The sequence below is a fragment of the Phalacrocorax carbo genome, chromosome 4 (assembly GCF_963921805.1).
Source record: "Phalacrocorax carbo chromosome 4, bPhaCar2.1, whole genome shotgun sequence".
In the NCBI taxonomy this organism is placed as follows: domain Eukaryota; kingdom Metazoa; phylum Chordata; class Aves; order Suliformes; family Phalacrocoracidae; genus Phalacrocorax; species Phalacrocorax carbo.
The window spans coordinates 69,611,312-69,635,155 of NC_087516.1; the positions used below are offsets into that span (position 1 = coordinate 69,611,312).

Below are 23,844 nucleotides of genomic sequence, written 5' to 3' on the forward strand. Positions count from 1 at the left end.
CCGCCAGCGACCACCCCTCCAACCGGGCTAGCGGGCACGGGTACACACCGCGGCCGCCCGGCTCCGCCGTCCCGGCCCTCCCGCCGCCCGCTCCTCTCCACGCCCCTCCGCCGGCCGCTGCCCCCTCAGGGCCGCCAGCAGCGCGGGGAGGCGGCTGCGCAGCCGCCCTCCGCCCCCGACGGCCGCTCCCTCCCTTTCGCCCCCGAGACGGCGGGGAAGCTGCTGACACAAGCCTGGCCCCACCCTCTCCCTCAGCGCCCGCCCCGGCCCTGGCACCTTCCCTCCCTCCGCGCCCCGCCCGGCCCCAGCCCGCCCCCGGCGTCCGGCCGGAGCTCGGAGGTAACTTGAGAATTGACTGTCTTAGGGATAAACTACTGCGCTATCTGGTGACGGCAACGTGTGCTTGGCCCCAAGGCGGGTTTTTGTCGGGGATGATCGTACTTCTGGCGGCTCCCAGTCCTTGGCGCTTAAGCTGGCAGTCTTGGTTCTCTGTTACAGGAATCCCGTATCCTTTCCACAGTCACCTGTCCTTAAGGGTGCTGCAGGGATGGGGAAGCCAGAGGGGAGCCATCCATGAGCAGACGTTTCGTTTGTCATCGCTAAAACCGCTGCTATGTTGTTGGGGGGGCAGGGTTGCACAAAGCAGACTTACACAAACAAAAGCCTTAATGGCAAACTTTGCAAATATGGCTGATTGTTTTCAGCCTGTCAGACAAATTCTGGTGAGGAAAAGGTCTGCTTGGCTAGGTGAAAAGTTGTTAAAAATAAGGCTTCTTTTTCCACTTTGTGAGAACTGCTGCGGGGATGCACTGACCACTTGTGCCGTGGGGTTGGAGCTTCGCTGGTGGGTTCCTCTGGGGTTTCTGCATGAGCTCCCTCCTTTGTGGAGTGGAGACAGACAGTGAAAGGAAATGCTCAAAGGATAGGAAAAGTACTTCTATTTGCAAAGAATACTGTCACCACAGATGTGGCCCCAAATTCAGGCTATGCGAAAAAGAACTTTTTCAGAATGATAGTCTAGGAGAATCATTTCTGTTAAAAAAGTGTGGAAACAGTTGCTTTAGAATAAATAAAAATATTTGGCTGTAACTGTTTCATAGCTAAATACCAATTCCTTTGTACTAACTAAAGTATTAAGGACTAAACATGAAAGTGAGTCTGCCATAAGTAATAGTGTCAGTGACTTTGTGTAAGTTGTAACAAAAATAAATTAGTAGTATAACTAATTAAAATTTTAAGAGGCTACAGTGATCTATGTTAGTTATGTAATTTAAATATTATTTTCTTGTAATACAAGTTCCTTAGGTTGATAACTACTTACATTTTAAGGTGAACTGAATATGTTGGTATCCACATTTCCAACAAGAGCTCATTTTGGTCTCTATACCTTTACACATTCCGTGGCAAGACCCCACCTCCTCTTTCTACAGGTTAGTGTCTTACTGAAATAATTTATTTTTATAAGTGTTGATGATCTGTAGTAGGTTTTATCCTAAAACTCTGCTTCCATGCCTCAGGTCAATTTATAGTTGCTGTAACCCATATTGCTATATATTCTGTCTTTTTTACTGTGTTTGAAGATGGGGCACAGAAAGAACTCTTTGTAGGAATATGTTTTTTTGCGAAGATAGCTTATTAGTTCAAGTAAACAGAATGAGTAAAACGGGACTTACAGATGTGTTAAAACCCAACCTACATAATAAGGCAATATTGTCTTCTTATACTAGAATATGCTTCTGAATATAGAGTCTCCTCCCCAAAAAGTCACCTCCCTTAAAGGACTGCATATTTGATTGTAATTTACTTTCCTCTGAAGAAGTTTTGGTTCCTTGTTCTTCATTCTCTAATGAGCATCTGTTTGGGACAGCATTTTCCTCAGCCTTCTAAATGTATGTGAATGCCTTAACAATTATCTCATTAGACTGTTTGTTTATTTTTTTAAAATTAAACTTCTTCAACAAGGAAACTTGGAGCATTGAAAAATATAATTTCCGTCTTCACCTACTGTGCATTTTACAGGGATGCAAATACACAGAAAACGTTGCCATAACTTTAGAAACTTCTTACAGCACTGACTAAAAGAAAGACATAACACACTGTGCACAAAGACTGATGCCCTGGACTGCCTTCCCTTTGGAAAAATGAAATGGCTTTTGGCAGTGTGGTACTTCTGCCATTTGTCATTAATACAATATACATTTACTGCAAAGACTGACATGCCAGTACTTAACTTAATAGATTCCTGAGTGTGACTTTTTCCTTAGCTGTTCAGAGGAAGTTTCCATGCTAACCAGACTTAGAAACTTTACATTTTCCTCTGCAGAGAGTGTCTGGCAAATAAATATGCTCCACCATCAAAATCTTGCATCATTTAGTCATAACTTTTCCTTAGTGTAGTGCAACTTCACTTAGGGAAAAAAAAGCCAAATTACATTATCTACTGTTCTTGTTGAAACTTCCTTAATAAACAGGTGTGCCTCTATGTCTAAACTAGGGGATTCAAGAGCACCTCCAAGTTCCTCATTTGGGATGCGTGTCTGGCCACACCTTGACTGCATATTAGGACAAAACCTGTACATAAACTAGAACCCTCCCTTAATCTCATGCTTATGGGTAACTGAGGACTCAAAAATTGTGTGGCACGCTGCAGTGTACATGTAAACTAAACTGCAGGGTCAGTTTAGAGGAAGACAAAGTCTGACTATTCACACTTTGTGACTACTGACAACCATAAAAAACAAAGAAAGAAGAAAAAAGCCCAACAAAACTGCATCTTAGGGCAATTCACACACAAGTTCTTGGCCCACAAAGCACCTTCTTTCTGAGTCAGACTGTATTAGGGTATTAGATGTTGTCCTTATATTATTAAAAAGATCCTAAGGAAATTACATGAGTTGCTCAGAAAGAAGCAGCAAAGATAAATAGCTATCACAGAAATTAAATCTTTGAGAAAGATTAAGACTTAGTACAGTGACTGTCTGGGATTTTCAAAAATGACAATTAATTTTGGGTGTTTCCCAGTTTTGGTGTCCAAACAGGGACCTTATTTTCAAAAAGTATACAATAAGTGGTGTCAGAAGTTTGGCAGCTTGATTCACAAATCCCTTTAGAACTATTAGCCATTACATGTTCTTTGGCTGAATGACAATAAAGGGACAGGGAGAACACTGCCTATAAACATTTGATAAGGCTGAATGTCAGTGAGAGGAAGTAAGTATTTTGGTCCCCATCTGCAACAAAATCCATCTGTTAGGCTAGTGCCAGTGAGGTTTAAACTCTGCTTGTTGGTCCTATATCAGTACAGTTGCAGAAAAGAGGCCTGAAACATAGTTGGGAGTATAGTTACGTATGTACCTTGCAAACCAGAAAAAAATTAGAGATTTTACTAGGAAACTATTTCCTACACTAAGACTTACAGCTCTTGAGGACAATCTTCAAGAAAATCTAATTTACAGAAGCTAATTAGCTTTAGATACTTAAAACCAGACTGGTTGAAATAGTAGTAAATATACAGTAGAGAACAATCTTGCCCAGACAGAAAGTACTTGTTCAAACAGGTCCTTTCTGCATTTAACTTCAGAGTCTATCTTAATGAAGGTTTTGTTTGGGAGTATTATAGTCAAGAGTTAGAGCAGCGGAAGAGAGACATTAAAATGTATAGGGAGAGTAGGAGAAAGGGAGTTGGTTTTATTTGAGATTTGAAATGAGATGAAGGGTCACCAAGGCTGAGAAATACACAAAGGCTGTCCCAGACTACAGTCTGTTTGAAGAAAAGGCTCTCACATCAACAGTAGCTAGATTGTGTGGAGGGACAGACCAAAGTCTAGACAAGTTGTGGCAGGGGGAGAGGGGCAGAGAGAAGAGAGATTTTTTTCCCCAAATTGTAGTGTTTCTATAATTCTGTAATTGATGACGCTTGGCTGACCAAATTTTAAAGGCCAGGCAGACAATTTGGATTTTGAGTATTCCTTTGTTGTAGCTCTCCAAAAGCACTGTGTTTATCTTCAACAAATTCATTGCGCTACTACTGCAATGCAACTTAGCACCATCCTGTGTGCAAGTGCTAGTATGACTTTCGCTGAACACAGCAAGAGCTTTATAGTTCCCTTAAACAGAGAAGACTCTGACTTGTACAAATGACAGCTTTGTATTTTGCAGTGATCTTCAGTACTCACATGTCAACAAGAAATTCTGCTTACTTATTGATAAATTCTATAATTTGGGGGTCATCCTTTATTTCTGTTTTTAATGTCATGCCATGGAAGTTGCACAATGACAGTTTCAGTAAGCGAATGTCTGCAGGCATCTAGCATGTAGATCCCCCATGCAATCTAGCATGTAGATCCCCCATTTACAGCTCGTGCACTATTTTATTGCACTCCCAGAGCTGTTGAAATTCCTAAGGTGACTCACATGATTTTTTTCTGCTTAATCAAATCTCACTTTTCTGAGGTGATAGAAACAACTGGAAACTAAGTTTTTTATATACTGCTTCTTAAGGATTGCAGTTTTGCTATTTTTGACTAGCGATTACATGCATGTTCTTAAACCTAATTGGAAGGGATAGGAACTGAATATATTAATTGCAGTACCTTTCTTTAGAAGGTAGCAAAAACAGTAAAAGAAACACAAATCAAGTTAACGTAACCCAACTTTTTTCCAGAACTTAACCACTGATTCTCTTTGTTGACATCCAGGGGAATTTTTTGCGGTTTTTGTCATTGATAACATTCACTCAGGGACACTGGTTGTAGCAACAGTGTAACAAATTCTCTGGTCCTGGAAATCGTGCTTAGTATTTTCTTTATGCTTTTTATCTTTTCAGGGACAAAACCTGGGTCATTGTATTTTTTGGTAGCAGCAAAGCATGCATAAAGAGATGGCTGACATTACAGATGATGAAATATCTCAGTAAAGATTCACCCATGGATGAAGAGATAAGAGACACTGATGCAAACATGTCTGTGAAACAACCAGCAAAAAAAGGCTGAAGACTCCAGGGAAACCAAGTGAGAGAAACACAGAATTAAAGAAGTACAATCCCTCTAAAAACTACTAAAATAAGTAAAAAAAGTGAAAAGAAAATAAGAAAAAAATAAGAAAATACATCTAATGCCTTAGAAATATTGTACTCCCTTTAACAATGCTACAATTTATTTCCATACTCACCAAAATCACTTCTACCTGTAAATCTCTCCAGGGTATCATTCTCTACAGGAGTTCCACCAGAGTGAGTCCAGAGTAATTACATTGAAATCTGCAGAATTACTCCAGATTTACACTGATGTTATAGTGACCATAATCTGACTCTACAGGGGACAATTATTGTTTAGCTTACTCCATAAACTACTATAATTTATGTTTCTACTCACATTTGCCATAAAAAGCTGAGAATTAATTTGACCAAAAAGCTTCTTTGTCCATAAGAAATGCCTCTGTTCTTATGTAAGAATAAGGATTAATTTAATGTACTTTTTAAAAGTTTTTGTGCAAATCAGAGCTTTTAAAAAGCTATGTGCTGTGATATCTGATTATAGTTTTTTACTTAATCAAACAAAACTTATTTTGTCAAACTGAAGGGACTGAGTTCCACCCCAAAAGTTACAACCTTTTCACAGTTATGCCCACAAAAGTGGGTTACTTTTAATTTTATTGGAATAACTATATCCTTGTGCATTTTAGCAGGCATTTTTTCAGGACTTTACCCTGTTTTCTTAGTTGCTTACTATCACCGAGCTTTCCTGGTAACATTACTTTTTTTTGTAATTCATTACAAATTAGTTTTGCTCTCATGGATTTTAAATCAAGTGTCTTTTTTCAAAAAAAAGACACATCCTTTTGAAGAATATAACTCTTCACACAGAGTAAGTGGCATCTCTCTATTCTGGTAAATTATATCTTCAGTAATACATACACCAGCCACTCTAGCTGACTTCTGTGAGAACTGCATGTGAACATCTGTAGAAGTTTCATATTTACTTTGGTGATTAAAAGAATTATATTAATATAATTATATAATAATTTTCTGACACTTCTTTCCTACTGCTTTGTTAACTGGAAATTATTTTTGAAGTATGAAGCAGATGAAGCAGTATGTTGGACAGTCATTTATGTTGCTGTTGTACTATATATTTCCACAACCGGAAATCTTAACAGAATTTATAGCAGTCATTAGCCCCCAAAAGAAATTTCTTTAGTATCCCCTGGCCATAAATTACTTTTAGAACAAGCAGAGATGGAATACAGTTTGCAGTAGAAACATGCCCCTGGAAGAGTTTCTCGCTTCTTGAAACCAGATCATTGTTTAATCCCTATAAAGGGAACAGTTGACAGTTTGGCTCAAGTGTAAATGAAGCACTTAATTTTCAATTCTGGCTTTATAATCCCAACTATATATTTTCATGTGTCATTCTATGTCTGGTAATATTTTGACATCTGTAACTCCTGTCTCTTGAAGCTTTCAAAGCAGGTCAATATCCTGATACGCTAAATCTCACAATGCACATGGAAAGGTGATATTATTCACATTTCAAAGAAGGAAAAACTGAGGCATGACCTGATATATTCAGGGTTACACAGGAAGCTTGGTGCAAAGCACTGGAAGTTTTGCCTTCCAGTCCCGCACTCTTCCTACAGAAGACCTGGTAGTCCAGAAGGAATCAGACTCCTGCTCTGGAAGGTTTTCTTCTGGCTACATGTAGCAACAGTTATTCATCTATTTTCACTTCATTACCTTTCATAATATGTCCTGTTCTATTTTGAATTTAAAACATGCCCTTTTCTCCCTGCAACTATGGAGATTGTTAGGTAGAAGATTATCTTATTTAAATTTCAAAGGGCTGCTTTGTGAAATACTTCCTTATGGTGGAACCACTAGTTTATGCTTTTAAATAAAATCTTTACTCAGCATGTTTAGAGATTACAGGGCATCGCGCACAAGGAGCATTTCAGGCTACATTTGCAACAGAATTTAGTATGTTCAAGTGCAGTCAGAGTGTAAGAATGTTCTGATCTTTTGAGTAACTTCCATTGTTCTGAGGCTGCAACTCTTTGGCTTGACACTAATTTACCCATGCCAACTAAAAATCAAAGAAACTGTACCTCATTCTCTTTGTTTGGTAGATTGTATTTTTAAAACCCCAAGCATAAAATGTACTGTGTATACTTATCACAAGACTAATTACAATCCAACTACTTTGCACACACAGAATTAATCTTATTATGTCAATTACAATCAGTCATCGTCATTAACCATGAAACAATGGCTGAATGCATTAATAGAAGAAATAGCAATACAGAGTGGACTGGTGCAACAGCATGTGGTGGTACCTTTCTTTTCATACCATCATTAAATTCCCAAGTACTTCATATTTCCCCAGTGAACCACAGCAGTCCATGGCATGATAACATCAATGAACAAAGATAGAGGTTGTACACCAACAAAACCACCAAGTGTTCCTGTATCACGCACCCAGGACGGCACATACACCCTGAACAGGTAAGGAGAATTCAGGCCTTAGCTTCTTCTTGCTCCTTCTGCCTGCTTTCCTCCCGACATAAAGATTGCCAACTGAAAGCAAAAGCTGCTGGGGCTAGATGCATAGCTAACAAACTGGGTATGCATTGCAAAGGTCAGGGCACCTAGCTGGAATTTGAGTTGCTGGGGATGAGCTGGTTGTATGCTGGGGGGCCTATGGAGGGAGGAGTGCATGGGAGGGCTGGGTGTAAAGCCTGTGACAGGAGAGCAGAGCTGTGTCACTGGGGTCGGAACATGGGTTGGCATGGCAGATTGAGGAGCATGTCAGGCTGCTGTCGGACAGACCCTTATTTGGTAACAAGGCTTGAAGCACAGTGCTTGTCTGCCACGTTCACAGCAGCCCTAGAGGCAGGCACATCCATGACAGACATAGAGTCAGGAATGGGAAAGTCCACTAATTCAAGGGACTGCTATGTGGCTATGTATCTGGACAGCACAATCTGTGCCATGACATTTGAGTGATGAGAAAACAGAGCCACTGGGGTGACGTTATCTGTCTTTTGTTACCACTGGTACAAAGACAAACCTCATTCTAAAATGATAGTCCTCAAAGAAGCTTTTAAAAGTGTTTAATTACCATTTAAACAGAAAATGTGTCATATGTCTGTTTCTTGTACTAGGATTTGTGTTGTCCACATCTCTGTGTAATTTATCCATTGCATGGAAATAGAAAATAATAGTGCCCCAGGGAAAGCACACTTACCATGAATGCAAAATATGTTGAAGGGGTATATTCAAATTGTACAGCATACCATGACAACAAATCATAACCACATTACCAGTTAAAGCTGGAGAAAAAAATGTATAGAGGTCATCATTAACGGAGTGCTCTTATTACTTGGCTTATACTATTGCACAACTACAAATAACATTTAGTCCCCTGTGATACATATTATAGTAGGTCTACCTGAGGTCAGAATTGAGTAACTGCCATTATTTACAGAGAAAAATATTGGCATATGTTTTTTCCAAAACATATTTTCTGACTCTCATGTACCAAAATTCCATAGAGAAGTACCTTGACAACTTCAAGAACAGCAGACTATTTCTGGGCTTGGGAACAGAGCAGTAGTACATTCTCTTGTTATTGAATTTTTGTGCCTTGTTAAGGAAAAGCTGACCCTTCTCCATCTATAGACTTGCATAGAGATAGCCCATTTCTGTAATGACTTGTTTTTTCTCACTACCCAGTATTTTGTTTTTCTTCCAGTTGATGATCTACTTTTTCCTTCATCTCTCCTCAGCTGTGAACTTGTCATTTAAGTGTTCAGAGATTGTTCTTCCTTAGTAAGGACACCCTACCTTTTCTACAGACCATCAATAGTGAATGGTCCTCTAGAGAGCCAGCACCAAGGATTTTGGAGAACCAGAGCTCCATACCCATGTGTTAGACAGCAGTTGTCCAGTGACAAAGGGTCTGCAGTCAGTAAAAGCAAGGTGTGAACTGTCATGACTTTGACAGCTCCCCCCTGAGACTGAATGGGCACATCCCTCTGTGTGACAGGACTGTATTTAGCCAGGGATGAACCGGGAAAATTGAAGCCTAATCTAGAAACACTATTTGCCTGGCAATCTGGAAAATGTTAGTACTTTAAGGGTTCGAAGGAGTCATTATAATTTAAAAACCCGTGGAGATTCTTGACTTGGAAGCCTCATAGACAGAGACAGAAGCTGGCCAGCTTTCATGTAACTATTAGGAAGAAAAAGGCAGAAAAAAACAAGGTGAAAGAAAATTAATAGAGGGTGCCTGGCACACTCTATTAATGTCCTGTTTAAAAAAAATAAAAAATTCAGGGTAACACACCCAAATGCAGTGTGACCAAGTCTATCCCTAACTTACCTGGTTTGTCCGACAGTTTAAAATGAAGCTTAAGATAAGGGGGTTTAGCATGTACTGTTGGATCAGATGCTGGCCCAAACCCTTAGCTGGATGTGTTTGGGCAGAAGTCTCTTTTCTATTACAGGAAACTCTTTGGTGTCAATTATTTCCTTTAAAACTTCTAAATACAACCGTTGTCTCCAAGGCTTATGAGGCAGAGTTTTAAACAAGCAAACTTAACCATATGTTATGCACATGCAGGAAACAAAATATGAAAGCATATATTTTTATTTTTTTATTGTAATCTGCATGAACTTATCATTGCTAGATAGCTGTAGGAATACATTAGATATTAAATCACCATAGGAAAATAACCACATTTTTTAGGCTGTGTAAGAGTGGGAATGAAAACGTAAATTACGGAAAATCAATTTATCCAGAGAACACTGAAAATTTGAAGAACTTATCTTTCCACAGTTCCTGGGGAAATATATTAGTATTTTTAAAGATAGTCTTTAAGACTTGTATTTGCTTCTGGTAAAGATGCCTTGTACCAATACGAGCAGTGTGTTTTATATACGTAAGCCTGAAAGGTTACATTATTACATTGTCATTTTTCTTTTGTCTTAAAAGAAGCAGACATGATGTTACTCAATTTTAGTATGAATCAACTATCTTCTTTTTGACAGTAGGCTAGTCTGTGTTAGCAATGCTCAAGAAACTTACCTGGTGAGTGGAACAAGGCTGAGAATTGAAGCTACATTAGCTTCCTGAAGTATTTAGCTGGAGAAGTCTGCCCTCTGATTTATGACTTCACTGCATGTAAATTGTGAGCTTATTTTTAAGTGGTCTGATCAGTAATGTGTGTAAATAAACATGAGCCTGTGGATGGCTCATGTTTATTTAAAACAGGTATAGTTTGGTTATTCAGTCTTTGGAATTATTCAAGCAGACTAAGTAACTGCACACCCAAGTCAAATGCTGTGGTTGCTCTTCCATGAGTAGACAACCCAAATTTGGGGGCTAAAAGCAGAGGTACCTTGCAATTAAGGAAAAGCAAGATTTTCTTGCTTGTTGGGCCCTAAATCAGAGCTCTCTAAGTATCACTATGCATAAAATGGTAGTCAAGAAAAGTACTTGCAAAAAGAAAACAAGGGAGGACTAGAGCAGTCTTATGATGTAATCTGGAAAAGGCAAAAAAGGAGGAATTCCTTCCAAAATTCCACCGTGTGGGTGGGCATTTTTTCTTCTCAAATCCTTTGTAGATAAGAGTTACCCTTGTGTTTCTTGGGCAGAAAAAAATAGTAAAAAACCCCTATGGGGAAGTCTTCATAATTTAAAAAATACCATATACATGAGCCATCAACAAATCAGCAGTCATTTGAGTTGTACACATTAACTTCCTCTTGACCCACTCCAATTCAGAGCAGGGGTTTTCTGTTATATCACTGTACCCACAGTCTTCTTCCCTGGTGTAAACTGACATGATATAGGAGACTTCACTGGAGAAACAATTGATGTCCCACATGCAGTGACAATGTGATCTGCTTTTGGAACTTGAACACTTAAAAAAACAAACTTATCCCTTGCAGTAGCACATGGTAGTTTCCTGTTTTGCCTGTCTGATGCTATCCTGCACTTAGGCTCTGTCCTCTTGCAGCTCCTTTCTTGCAGCTTTCTTAAGAATTTCCAGATTCAAGGAGGTTAGAATTCTGTGGCATGACCATACTCTTGTTCCAGGAGTGGGGACGAGATGACTTGATTCTTGGTTGCCTTCTTAGCCATTTCTGTGCCCGACTAAAACTTGCTGCTCATATCTTTGTCATTCTATACAGACTTGTTTCACCCTTTGACTTGAAACATCCTGTATGTTTCCACCCACTGGCGCATCTCTTTACATCTTGTTTCTGTCCTGCTGTAGCTGGGAGTTGCTTTCACCAACAGTACAGCATCCATTTTATTTTATATCTAGAAAATATAGTTTCAAAGCAGTTTTTGCTTGTTTTAAGTGCATTAGTCTACTCCAATGCCAGTGTCATTCGTCTGTCTTCCAAACTAATACTTCCAGTGTTCAAATATGGTATGAAGCGTAGGAAGCGAAACAAGAATTATTCTGTTTTAGAAAATGGAATGCAATGTGGTTTTTCTCTGAAGGGAGGCGTTGCAAGTAAGATCATTTACTAATATTGCCATAAATACACTGAAGTCAATGGAGCTGCATTGATTAACTATGCCTGCTAAAGCTCAGAGTAAAGTCCTTGTTACCATTCATTGTGCAATTATTACCCAAGAAGGGGTCCAGAGAATGTTTTTTACAACACTGCTGGAATGCTTTCTATTACAGAATACTAGCAAAACAAGAATCCAAAAGCAGGTATTCTAGTGTACTGCCCACTTGTAACTGGGTTAACACTGTAGATATTCTGTCTCAGAAACACACTTTACTGCAAAACACAGACTGTTCGACACACACTTTAAGTCAAGTGACTTAGATGTTCAAGAAAACAAATCTGAAACTCAGCTGATTTCGTTCATGTTATCTTGGCAATGCTGCAGAACTGAAATGTATTCCTTACACAAGAGACTGCAGTATGATATGCATCTGTTCTGCTCTGAAAAAAAACAAAGCAGCTCTCTTTTCACCCTGGACATCTTTTCATTGTTAAAGCAAATAATGAACAAAATCAGATAGTCTAAGAAATGCATGCTACTTAATCTTTCAGTCTAATATTTTGCCATCTGCATGCTTGGGTGTTAGGCCTTCTTTCTATTTGATATAATATGCTTCAAGTACTTGCAGCAGAGCAACACCTTGGCACAGCTGGCACACCATTAGCGTGGATGCCGTGACCAAAACCTCTGTCTCCTTCAGAACATCAGAACAGAGAGCTTTCTGGAACAGCATGTTTCTCCCTGAAAATCTATGGTCCTGTAATGCTATTTAAATAAACAGATGAGCATGATTGAAACTCTGGAATTATTTATACAAAATATTTTTATACATGCATTTTCTCTGTACCATCTTTTACTTTCTTTGTAATTAAGTTTACCTTCAGTTTCTTGCTATCTCTTCCATGCTTTAGGATTCATAGATGAGTTAAGCAATGACAAATGTCTTACCTCTATTTCTGCATTCTGTAGGAATACAAGCTATCTTTTTATAATTGATAATGAATTAATATCTGGCTTCACAGATTCCTAATTACAGGAAGGCCCAGGCAAATTTTAATTCAGACTGTGTGAGGGATAATAAAAAATTTGCATCATCAGCATAACAAAAAAGTTCCTTAATGGACATCTTAGTGTCATTATTTGTGACACCATTGACACCCTCTTATTTCTGATAAAAAGAGGTGGGGAAGAGGGAGGTGACTGATTTTCTGCATAGGATTTTGAGCGGAGGGGTAGCCATCCTGGGAAGTTTAGCTCCAACCATAGGAAACTGAGTTTGCAACTTGTTCGAGGTGTGCTTGCAGATGGCCAGTCTTCATTTGAAGCACTTCTACTAAGACATGAGGAATCACAGGATGCTACGAATAATGAAAGAGCCATAGCATTTATGCAAACAGCCAACCTCAGTGTATGGCAGCACTCCTAAGATAGTAACACATGAAACGGGAGCACACTGTAGATAACAAAATGGACATCCTGATAGCATAAAATATATATATATATATAATGTGAGTTATTAAAACTATAGGATACCCTGTGGTTGTGCTGTTTGTGCCAATGGAGCTGTCCTTGACTAAAAAAAAAAGATGTAAATAATTTTATAGGAATTTAATGTCAGTATAGAATGAGTTTCAGATTCCCCTCCATAAAACCTTGTTTAATTTTTATCGCTTGGCAAAAATATCCTGGTGGTGGTGAAACTTCAAAACACTGCTGGAAATGTTAGACATTTCATTTATGGCTAGTATCTGAACTAAAATTGTAAGATAACAAATTCCCAAGATAAAACATGAAAAGCACTTCACTTTTTTTAAAAAAACTGAGCACCCTCCTATTTCCATTCTAATTCAATCTCTCATTGAATAAATGTTACAGCTTTGTATTAAAAGTATTTATGAGCAATGTCTGAAGGAAAACCAAGGTATTTCCTCAGTGCTGTGGTTTTAAATGGATTTGAATTGTCAGAGAAACAGTTGTAATCAAAGCACTAAAATAAGTATAGCTAACATTTTTATACCATTCCCGAACACCAAAGTATTAGTTAAAAAAAAAAACCACCAGAATTAACCCTGGCAGTAAATTTAGGGCAATTGCCAAACATGACTGCACTGCATTTGATAATAATAATACTCTTGAAAAGCAGGGTTTGAGAGGTGAAAGTGTATGAAGCAGTCCACACTATGAGTCTGCTTTCAAAGACTTGCTTTTATTTTCAGTCACATACGTATAGTAGTTATTCATACAGAGGAACATTAAAATCTTGAGTGTCTTCTTGGTTCTTCTTTTTTAAAAAATATAATTAGTTCAGGATAGGAGACATAGGTAATTAATTTTCTGAAATGATTATACTTTTCTGAAAAGTCTGGTGGTGGTTGGAGTTGAAATTCAGGGAGCAGAGAAGGGGATGGGGCTGTCGGATTTTTACACCACACTGCTGTAGAGAAACTGTGCATTTAACTCCTCCTCACACCAGAACAAAATTGGTCACAATCAGTAAAAAAAAAAAAAAAAAAAAGAGCCAAAACTGCTTAGGCTGCTATTTATTTAGTTATTTTACAGAAAATAATTACATTTAGTCTCAGCAGTTAAACAGTTTCTTTGTCCACCTCCATCTGTATACATGGTTTCACCTTGATTCTGTCCTTGCGCAGCCAAATCTCCTCTTAGACAGTGAAGGAGGAGTTTTTGCCTGAATGAGGGATACAGCCTTGGACCTGTGGGTGTGTTTTTAAAGGAGAATGTACACCTGGGGTCTGTGGTGCAGGAATGACTGCAGCAAGCACCTGAGTCCCCCTTTCTTATTGAGGTCTCAACCCTATGCTGCTGTGGCATCCATGACTGAGATGAGGAGTAGACTGTAATGCATCACACTAGTAAACTGTGCCCCTACAACGTTTTTGTCCTGAAAGGGGAGGACGAGGTTTTAGTGTGTCAAGAACATGGAGGGAAAGGGTTAAACTTTAAAGGGTACTTAAAAGGATAAAAGTACACCACCCATACTTTCATCACCATCATGTTAGTTCTTTTAATTGCTATTTTAAGTCCTGCTCAGTTGAAGAATAGTAATTTTCTTTCCCAGCTCCCTAAGGAGCTGTCTGCCTTAGTCTTTTAAGTTTGAAACTATCTGAATGGGTAGGTTGGAGCCATGTGAGTTACTTAGAAGAGGCCTCCCACGGGCAAACCAAAGACTAGTTCTTAGCCTGTGTGACAATAAACATTCTCGTTCGCATTACTGAACCTCAGGGAAAACATCATGCGCCAACTGAAGCAAAACCTACAAGTTGAATTATTTGACATCAAAGGCCACAATCTCCAAACCAGCAATTGCTCTCAGAATACCATGCAGAAACAGAGAAGTCCTTCTTGCATGGCGAGGAATGACGGGGAGTCCACTGCTTCTCTGCAGTGCAGAGCCAGCACGCCTGTATTCATACAGTGGGAAAATGTGCTGACCATCTCCACCTCTCCCTTCTCCCCTAATCTGGTGCGTGCGTGTGTGTGTGTTTCAGGGGTAATCTTACACGAGGTTACAAAAGCCTGACACTCCAACAGCACATTTGGTATTGAACTGACTTTTGACCTGGGCTGAGGGTGAAGTTCTGATTTGGTATTACTTACAACCTACAGCCTACAGGGAGACTGTTTCCAATTAGCAGGTATTGCTTTGTTCTATTGTGCTCATTAAACTTGGTATTTCCTAAAAGAGTGGTGACCATAACCAGCATGGCCATCAGGTGTTCATTCATCAAGTCAAAACTCTGAACACAGCATCAACAACTGAACTGCTTATAGTGTCAGAGTTGTTTCAACCAGCTGCTGAGCAGTCTGGTAGCTTATCAGTTCATTAGTGCTGGCTATTCGCACAGCTTGGCTGAAATGATTGTCCCATGTTCTTAACAACCTGCTTTATCTTCTTTAAATATAAAAAAAAATCTTAAAATCACTCAATGCATTCTCACATAAAGACTTGAGTAATTGCAAAAAAAGCCACCACAGGATATTACTTTGTTAATACTACTGAGAGAACTGTATTCCTCAGTAGTTAAAAGAATGAAAGGAAGAGAACATAAAATATCCTCTGCATTGCAGTGACCTGGGGACAAGGCTATGGCCATATTTCAGTGTTATGTTGTAAGAAAAAAAGAAAAACCTGTTGTGCCAAAATGGTTCCAGGGATATTTCCCCAAAACACCACACTAATTTAAATAATCTGCTGCCTATATACATGTAATTTACTTCCCTAACTAGCCGTTGAACATATTAAGCATTGTGATATGACTTACACATCCAGAGCAAACATAGGAGGTAATTCATACTTGGAGAAACACCTGGTAGAAACTCATTGCCTGAGAGAGGCCTTATGGGATTTTGTTTTACAAAAAAAATTGGTAAGGAAATATTTTCCATTTAGCCTGGTGAATTAATTGCAATTTTTCAGTCAGTTGCTATGTTATTACTCTAACTGCTCTTCCACTTAATGCTCTTTTGTGAAGAAAAAAAAATGCTCACATGCACTTATTATATTATGTAGCTGTTCCCTGAATATTAACTGTATGTCACCTACACCATCAACGACAATATTAATTCCCTGCATGCGCTTCACTATGAAGTGCAAAGTCATTAGCTCCTCACAGCAAGATTGCAATATTGATGCAGAAACATTTTTTTCTTTGCTTGTAATATTCTTCTTATAGGCAATGTAGCAGGAATTTGAATGTAATCATCATTTTAAGTGACTTCTCTGACATGGTGAAATGAGAGATGTTATAATCACTGAATGTTATCTTTTAAAAGCTCATTTCCTGAGCTGTTGGAGTAGCCCCTAATAAATAAATGCACTAGAGCTTAAAAACAGAAGATACAAACTGTATCTCTTGGCAAGATGAATGTTTTCTAAAATGTTATAATATTTGTTGTGTGTGGGAGCATCAGGTTCAATGGTGTAGATCTAAAGGAAAGTTTAGCCTAAAGCAGTATTACTCAAAATAATCATGTGTGATTTCTTTCAACTTCAGTCTGCCACACCTGACTGTTTCCACCGGTAAAGAAGTTGTGACAGAGATAAGGACTAATTAGTATTATGACAAGGTTGATGTCTTCATAGTCTGGTGGTACTGGTGAGACCCCACCTGGAGTTCTGCATCCAGCTCTGGAGTCCTCAGCATAGGAAGGACATGGAACTGTTGGAGCGGGTCCAGAGGAGGGTCACAAAGATGATCAGAGGGATGGAATGCTTCTCCTACAAGGACAGGCTGAGAGAGTTGAGGTTGTTTAGCTTGGAGAAGAGAGGGCTGCAGGGCTGCCTTATGGTGGCCTTTCAGTACTTAAAAGGGACTTGTAAGAAAGATGGAGACAGACTTTTTAGTAGGGTCTGTTGAAACAGGGCAAGGGGTAATGGTTTTAAACTAAAGGAAGGCATATTCAGACTAGATACAAGGAAGAAATTTTTTACAGTGAGGGTGGTGAAACACTGGAACAGGTTGCCCAGAGAGGTGGTCGATGCCCCATCCCTAGAAACATTCAAGGTCAGGTTGGACGGGGCTCTGAGCAACATGATCTAGCTGAAGATGTCCCTGCTCATGGCAGGGGGTTGGACTAGGTGACCTCTAAAGGTCCCTTCCAACCTGAACCATTCTATGATTCTGATTGTTCATGGATAACAAGGCAGTTGTTACCTGTTACCAATTACACACCACACTGGGCATAAGACTCGTCAGTCTCCAAAGAAAGAAACACAGAAAACACATTCAATGACAGATTCAGTTATCATGGCAATGTTTTTTTTAAGGAAGCAGTTACCATTACAGATGTGTAATTACCTTTTTTTCCCAGTTTCATTACATGCCTTTCTTTTTCTAACCTCAGCAAATATATGTGGAATGGCTGGGAAGAGCCCATATACCATCAGGGCAGACTCCACTGAAGAGAAGTCCTCAGAGAGCAGGAAAAAGAGATTGGCAACATCTTCCTGCTTTGGAATTGTTTTGGTTAAATATACTAACTGAACTGGAAAAAAGTTCTGCACAGGTTCCAAAAGGTACTGTGGTAAGTCAGAAAGCTCCAGCTCTTCCTAGAAAGGTTGGACTAGATAATCCTTCCAACCTGTGTTTCTGTCATTTTTTTTTTTAATATTACCAGAAACTGAAGGAAGGCATATTTAAGGTATGGTTCAGAGAACGCCTTTCTGTTAAAGTGTACATAAAAAGAAAGAAAACAACTAGAGCAGAGATTTGCAGAGAAAAGAACTTAACACAAAACAATTTCCCAGCATGATAGTGTTGTCCAATTGTACTGTTGTCTGATGGCTGAGCTATCTAAAGGGAAGAGAAATCTATTTACATAGCATGTCCATTTGGACATATCTTTGTATGCTCTGTTGGAAGAAGTTGTCACTATGTAATTTCAAGCTGGACACAGACCAGACAATTGAAAATTCATAAAAGTCAATTGCCTAAATTCTTTGTAGCCTTTTACTTCCAGGACTCCAACTAGTTTTGAAAAGATTGATAGTGGCCAAATCTACCCACATCCCCAATCAATTTAGCACCACTGTCATCTACCCCTCAATTCTGCTCATTCGGTCATCTTTCTTGTCCCTGTGCTACAGAGAATGATCTACACACATTCATACACAAATATTATTGGAAAATGAAGAAAAATTAACAAAAACTTACTGAAAATGTAGAATTATGCTTTGTCCAAGAAATGCTCCAGACCATGAAGTACCCGATGAACTGTCCAGGGTCAGCCTGGCTGGAGAAGAAATGTAACAAGCAGATGATTTACAGGCTGAGGGGTTTGCTCCATTTTGCTCTTCCTGGAGCCTTCAGCACATTTTTGCCTTTAGGTGGCACACTCTACCTGTACCGTGTGTCTTCCTTATTGAAGGGGAGGTGTGTCTATACAGCTCTGCAATATCGCATTCAGAGGAGTAAGATGAAGGCAACATTAACCTGAGATAAGGGATCTGGTATCACACAGAGCAGGCACTCGAATAACCTTCCTCCATTAGCTTTAAAAAACTCTGCCCTGCACGCTAATTTTTTAAAAACTTTTTCCCTCCCCAGTTCCTGGATGGTCCCATGAATTAGTTGCAACACAGTGCAAATTTGATGTGGAATCAGAGTCCCTTTGGATTTGGTGTCACATAACAGTGGCAGTGAATTTCTGCAGCACATGTGAGTGTTTATGTTTGTTTCTGTGCTAACCGCTTAAAAACCCAATGCTAAAACTGATGTATAGCTTGGTTATCCTGTCAATTTGCTCATGCTGTAACTATGGCCAAAAGGGAAATTAAAACTTCATATATTTCAGAAATCACACAACACTGTTGGCAAATGAATTATTTTAGCAATACATGCTGCAATTTTGTTGCCATGTCCACTAACCCTGTCTTGTGCTTGTGACAAAACAGAGTCAGAAAGCTAAAACTGATGAGGACAACTGTGCTGAAACCTGTCCAGCATTCTCCCACTGACCCACCTGCAGTCAGCAGCATGGTATCGTGTTGCAGTGTTGTTCAGGGAGATGTTACTTTTCTCCTTTCTGGTGAAAAAAAGTTGAGAGGTCTGCACATCATTGCCAAAAATCAGTGTTTTCCTTTATGCAGAGAATCACAATAATCCTTCAACTAACTGACATTTCAGAAAGACATACACTAAAAATCTCAGGGGACTCCTGCTCTGAGACACAGCTATGCATTCTGAGCTGTTACATGGCATTAGGCTTCCAAAGAAGAATTTGGACAATGTTCTGGCTGCTTGGAACTCTGAAATTCAGTGGTATTCAGATATGAGGTTTGATTCCTGGAATATTTCTCATGATGTTCATTAATTTTAAAACCAGAGCTTCATCCTTCAGTCCACTCAGCTATGTGCTGGGCCCTAGGGTACTTCCAATTTTACTGAAGAGCGCTTTTGTACATGCTCTGAATTTATCTGTGTTCAAACCCTGTTAATTCTGGATTGAGGCTGACATTAAGAGTCTCCATTCTCCCCTGAACACACCCACATCCACAAATCTCTCCCTGAAAGGCAGACCTCTCTCTGAAAAACACATGTGGGGTGGGCACATTGAACAGCACCCTGTGGTGACATACCTCCAGGGCTTCTACTGTTAAAGTACTTCGGGTAATTATTCATATAAAAAGGAAGAAAACCAAAAAGTGAACATTTATTTTAGCTGTGATTTAGCATTCTGATGAGAACACTTAAAATACATACTTTCCCTTCTAAGATGATGCAACTGAACTGAAAAGGTAAGACTATACTCCAAGAGCAGGAATATCCTCTAGAGAACGCTGAGGACAAATCCAGCAAAGCATGAGTGTAAACGTATCTTCCCAGACAAAAAATTCCAGAGGTAATCTTTCTGAACATTTGTTGATGACAAATAAAGACTTAAAGACATTCTCATAGTATCTGCCATCAATTTCTTAACCACTAACACAGATTAATCTTGTAACAATAGACTACCTAGCTAGGGTAGTCATACCCTATATGACTAGGTCAATACCTTAGCTAGGGTAACAGCAGGAAGGGGTCATTATATAGCTTTTTACCTCATCAACACATTAAAGCATTAATTGTTCTGGAAAATATAAGGTGTATTTTGTTGCAGCGGCTACTTTGTAATTTCTGCCTCATGAGTTTGTAAGAATCAAAGAAAATTCCCCTTATTCTCCAACATCAGATGTGAAGTAGAGGTGGGAATAATTTCACACATTTCAAATTTAGCCCAGAGAAACATTAAATTCCCCCATCGTTAGTTCCAGGCTTATGATGCAAGAAGGGCTAAAATCTTCCAGACAGCAACGCTCAGCCACTCCCCATAATGGGACTTAACAAAAGCCCCAGTCTATCCATTAAATAGACGTATTCAGAAAGAGAGCTATTTTCTCCAGCACCCTAATTACTATTCCGTATGTAAGTGCCCCTGGAAAGTGGACAGAACATCATACAGAAATATCAGGAAACAAACAACACTTACTACTTCCCAGCAGTCGATTTCAAAATAAGACAAATACATTAAGTAATCAGTATTAATTTAACCAGGTAAACTTCCTCCCTGGGTCTTTACACTCTACTGGTAATGATGTTTTCTTGGAGGCACAGCAGATTTGCAATTCAGGCTACAAGCTGTACCATTAAGAGAGGGTTTGGGAGAGCATGTTGAAAAGCAAGATAATCTCGATCTTTATCTGTATGTACCTGAAGAGAGTCCCAGTCACTGGGCAGCGAATGGCACCTGCAGAATTATTGTTGCTTTCTAAGCATCAGCACACACATAGAAACAGAGCCAAAACTGAATAGCCTCCAGCAGAGGGTTCCACAGGAGAAGCAAAACTTCAGCTCTGCCATCAAACTAGAAAGTGACTCCCATGTGCGGATCACAACAGCCATACATACTGTAAGGGACTGTGAACTGGTCTCAGTGCTTTTAAATGGGCCTCACACCACCATAGAGAATGTTCATCAGTTTGAGCACAAAGGTGACCTTCATCCCATTTGTTTGCCTGACGAGGGAGAGGGAGGGGGAGTTTTGCAGAGGCACCCTGATCTCCTTCCTTCAACTCTGCTTCAATACAGATGATTCTGTTGATATGCTACAGCTCATCATTGTGCAACATGTACTCCCCTCTTACCAAACAAGAGATGTTTAGGCCATCACACAAGCTGACTGAAGAAAAATTCCAAGGCTGGTCTGTTGCTACAAAAGGTGCTTTTCTGGCATACCAAGGAGCATGACAGGAGATAGACCCGTCCAGTTCAAATACAACATCAAGTTCTCTGGAATTTAGGATTCTGGGTTACTTGAAGCTAAATCAGTTACAGCTCCAGATCTGGATTCAATCATGTGTAAATCACTGAAATATGGCCATAAAAATCCTGACTATTGAAAAGGGCAAACCTCTCAAAAAAGGATGAATCTTCAGTTGTCTCAACAGGTGCCCAGTAAAACAAAAAATGGTCGTCCCTATCCTTCCTATTTTGCAGTAAGAATCACAAAGCCAAAATTCCCTAGCTACTGCAAATTAGAGGTTTGCATTATATGTTGTAGCTTAGCCAATCTCTGTATATACAAACTGGGAGAAGAATACACCTTGAATATTGTCCTGTTTTAGCAAGTCAGAGCAATAGTACCAGCTCTGCACAGTATGTTTGAAATGGCATTTAAGTACCAACATCTGTAAGAATTTATTTCTTTACAGTGCTTACAAGGTACTTTCATTCATTCTTTTCTATAGTTAAGTCCCTTCAAATTGTTTCGATAGAAGGCTGTTTCTGATTTTTCTTTTAATCTCTACACGATAAATCCAAACATAGAAATGTCCTTCGTGTATTATGGTTTGACTTGCTTGGAAATATAATGGGCACAGATAGCTTGTACAAGAATTGAGAAAAACAGCAATGTTTTCCAAAAGGCAGTACTTCTCTCCTTTTTGTTCTCTTTTTACTTGGGAGTGAAGTGTTAAACTTTGTGCAAAATCAGTCCCAAATAGTAACTGCAGTTGGTATGGTGGGGTGGTTTGTTTTGTTTTTTGTTTTTTTTTTTTGGGAGGGGGGGTTTCTCTGTTGTTGTTGGCTTGACTTTACATTTTTTAATGGGGGAAGAGATGGGAGAGGGACTAGCTTCTCCTTGGCAGTTTTTCTTAATTCTGTCCAGTCATGTGGTCATTTTTTCCCTAATATTTTCAGGCAGTTGACCAGAGGAATGAACTCTTAAGCTACTTGCAGACAAAAAGTCTGAGTCTCATATGCATTAAGATCCCTCCACATTTCTGTAGCGCTGTAAATGCTTCTTAACTGAATGGTGGTATACAGGATTAAGCCTATGAAGCACATCAGAAGGACCACTAACTGGATTTTGTAATCCTGGCAACTTCCACATGCTTTTTATGTCTTTAGCTGTGTCCCTTAGCGAGGTCTGAAGGAAAAGAAACAAGAAGCCAGGAAAGCTGTACAAGCATACTTTGTATCTTCTTCATTGATACCCTTCATGCCATTCAAATAGGACTCTGGAATACACTATTTTAATCAGCAAAGCTTGTTTCAAAGTAAACAACACAAACACTCCTTATAGAATAGCCACAATCTTCCCTGCTAGACATACAGGCTTTTTGGCAAGATCACATTCAAATAGCATGAAATTCACCTCTGTGCACGGCCCCCCAGAAGGCCCTCGCACTGCTTTAACTTCCACTTAGCTGCTCTGGTTAGGAGCGAGTGGGATAAGGACGAAGGTTCACTACAACTTTCCTCCAAAAAAAAGATGGTCCAAATCCACATCTGTAAAGATCAGCAGTTTTACCACTATAAGGTCATAAAGGTGTAATATAGGCGTCATGCATAGAGTACAGACCATGTTTCAGTTGAGTCCTGTCCCTGCATGACTTTGAGCCCCTGTGAAAGTCCAGATGCACAACACACATGTAACGAAGCCCTCAATCAATATGGTTTGCTGCGTTGTGCTCTTTATTAGGAATACTGCAAAGTCATTCAACTGACAGGAGTCAAGACAGCAGTGAGAAGAGTATCCTCATGAGGAAGCTCTGACAGGATTCCTTTTGACACATGGGAGAACATGAGATTCCCATCTTAGTTCAGTAATCGCTAAACAAACAGAAATCAGAAATCATTGATGCAACATTGACCCCTAAAACACTGATCACTGAGGCCCTGTTCTCCTCTGTAGTACACACAGGGAGCAACAGAGGGCCAAAGGAAAACAGGGTAAGAACAAAACAATATGGCAATAAGGGTGGTTCTTTAACAAATGTCACTACTACAGTCCATTTATGCTGACACTGGTGGTTCTTTTCATCTATAACTGCGCAACAAAATGGGGCATGTCTTGTCTTCCAGTCTTGATACCGAACTGTTGCTGATTTTTTTTTTGGTCAAGTGTTTTGGTTTTTTTTTTTTTTTTTTTTTACATCTACGTTTATCAACACTGATACATTACAGATCTTGTTAGTTATACTTCAAAGTCTGATCATGCAGAACTACAGGCAGGTGCAACTTAGATCTTGTTACAGGATGGACATGGCAAGGTGAACAGTTGTTTTTGCTATTTAAGATCTGGAGCTTTGTTACTGTTGTGGTATAATGTATACTGGCCATAAGTCCCACTTACTCAATTTACTAAATATACATAGTTCTGTATGTACACTGAAACCTCCAGCACCCTCCTTTTCAGCATGTGACTGACTTAGGAAAAGGTCAGAGGTCAACCATACTTAGGCATACAGCAGCCTTACTGTAAAAGACTTAACAGAAACAGCATGTTGGATTGTTACATATTAGTTACAGAGGAA

At 39.4% G+C, this 23,844-nt stretch overlaps 1 protein-coding gene and 1 long non-coding RNA gene across 4 annotated transcripts in view; one reads left to right on the forward strand and one right to left on the reverse strand.

The window, feature by feature from the left end:
- Positions 1–190, reverse strand: part of PTPN13 (protein tyrosine phosphatase non-receptor type 13) — a 129,265-nt gene extending 129,075 nt beyond the window's left edge. The window contains exon 1 of the mRNA XM_064450379.1: positions 49–190. The gene's annotated coding sequence lies outside the window, so the exon portion shown is untranslated. The remainder of the gene's footprint in view (positions 1–48) is intronic.
- On the forward strand, positions 21–12,324 carry LOC135313164 (uncharacterized). Of its 3 annotated transcripts, XR_010372777.1 has the most exons (4): positions 21–339; positions 1,330–1,430; positions 4,826–5,009; positions 7,380–12,324. It is a non-coding gene; the product is annotated as an uncharacterized LOC135313164 (long non-coding RNA). The 3 variants fall into 3 exon arrangements; XR_010372776.1 differs by lacking the exon at positions 7,380–12,324 and having other exon boundaries at positions 4,826–6,021; XR_010372778.1 differs by lacking the exons at positions 21–339; positions 7,380–12,324 and adding an exon at positions 472–505 and having other exon boundaries at positions 4,826–6,021.
- Positions 12,325–23,844: the final 11,520 nt, after the last annotated feature.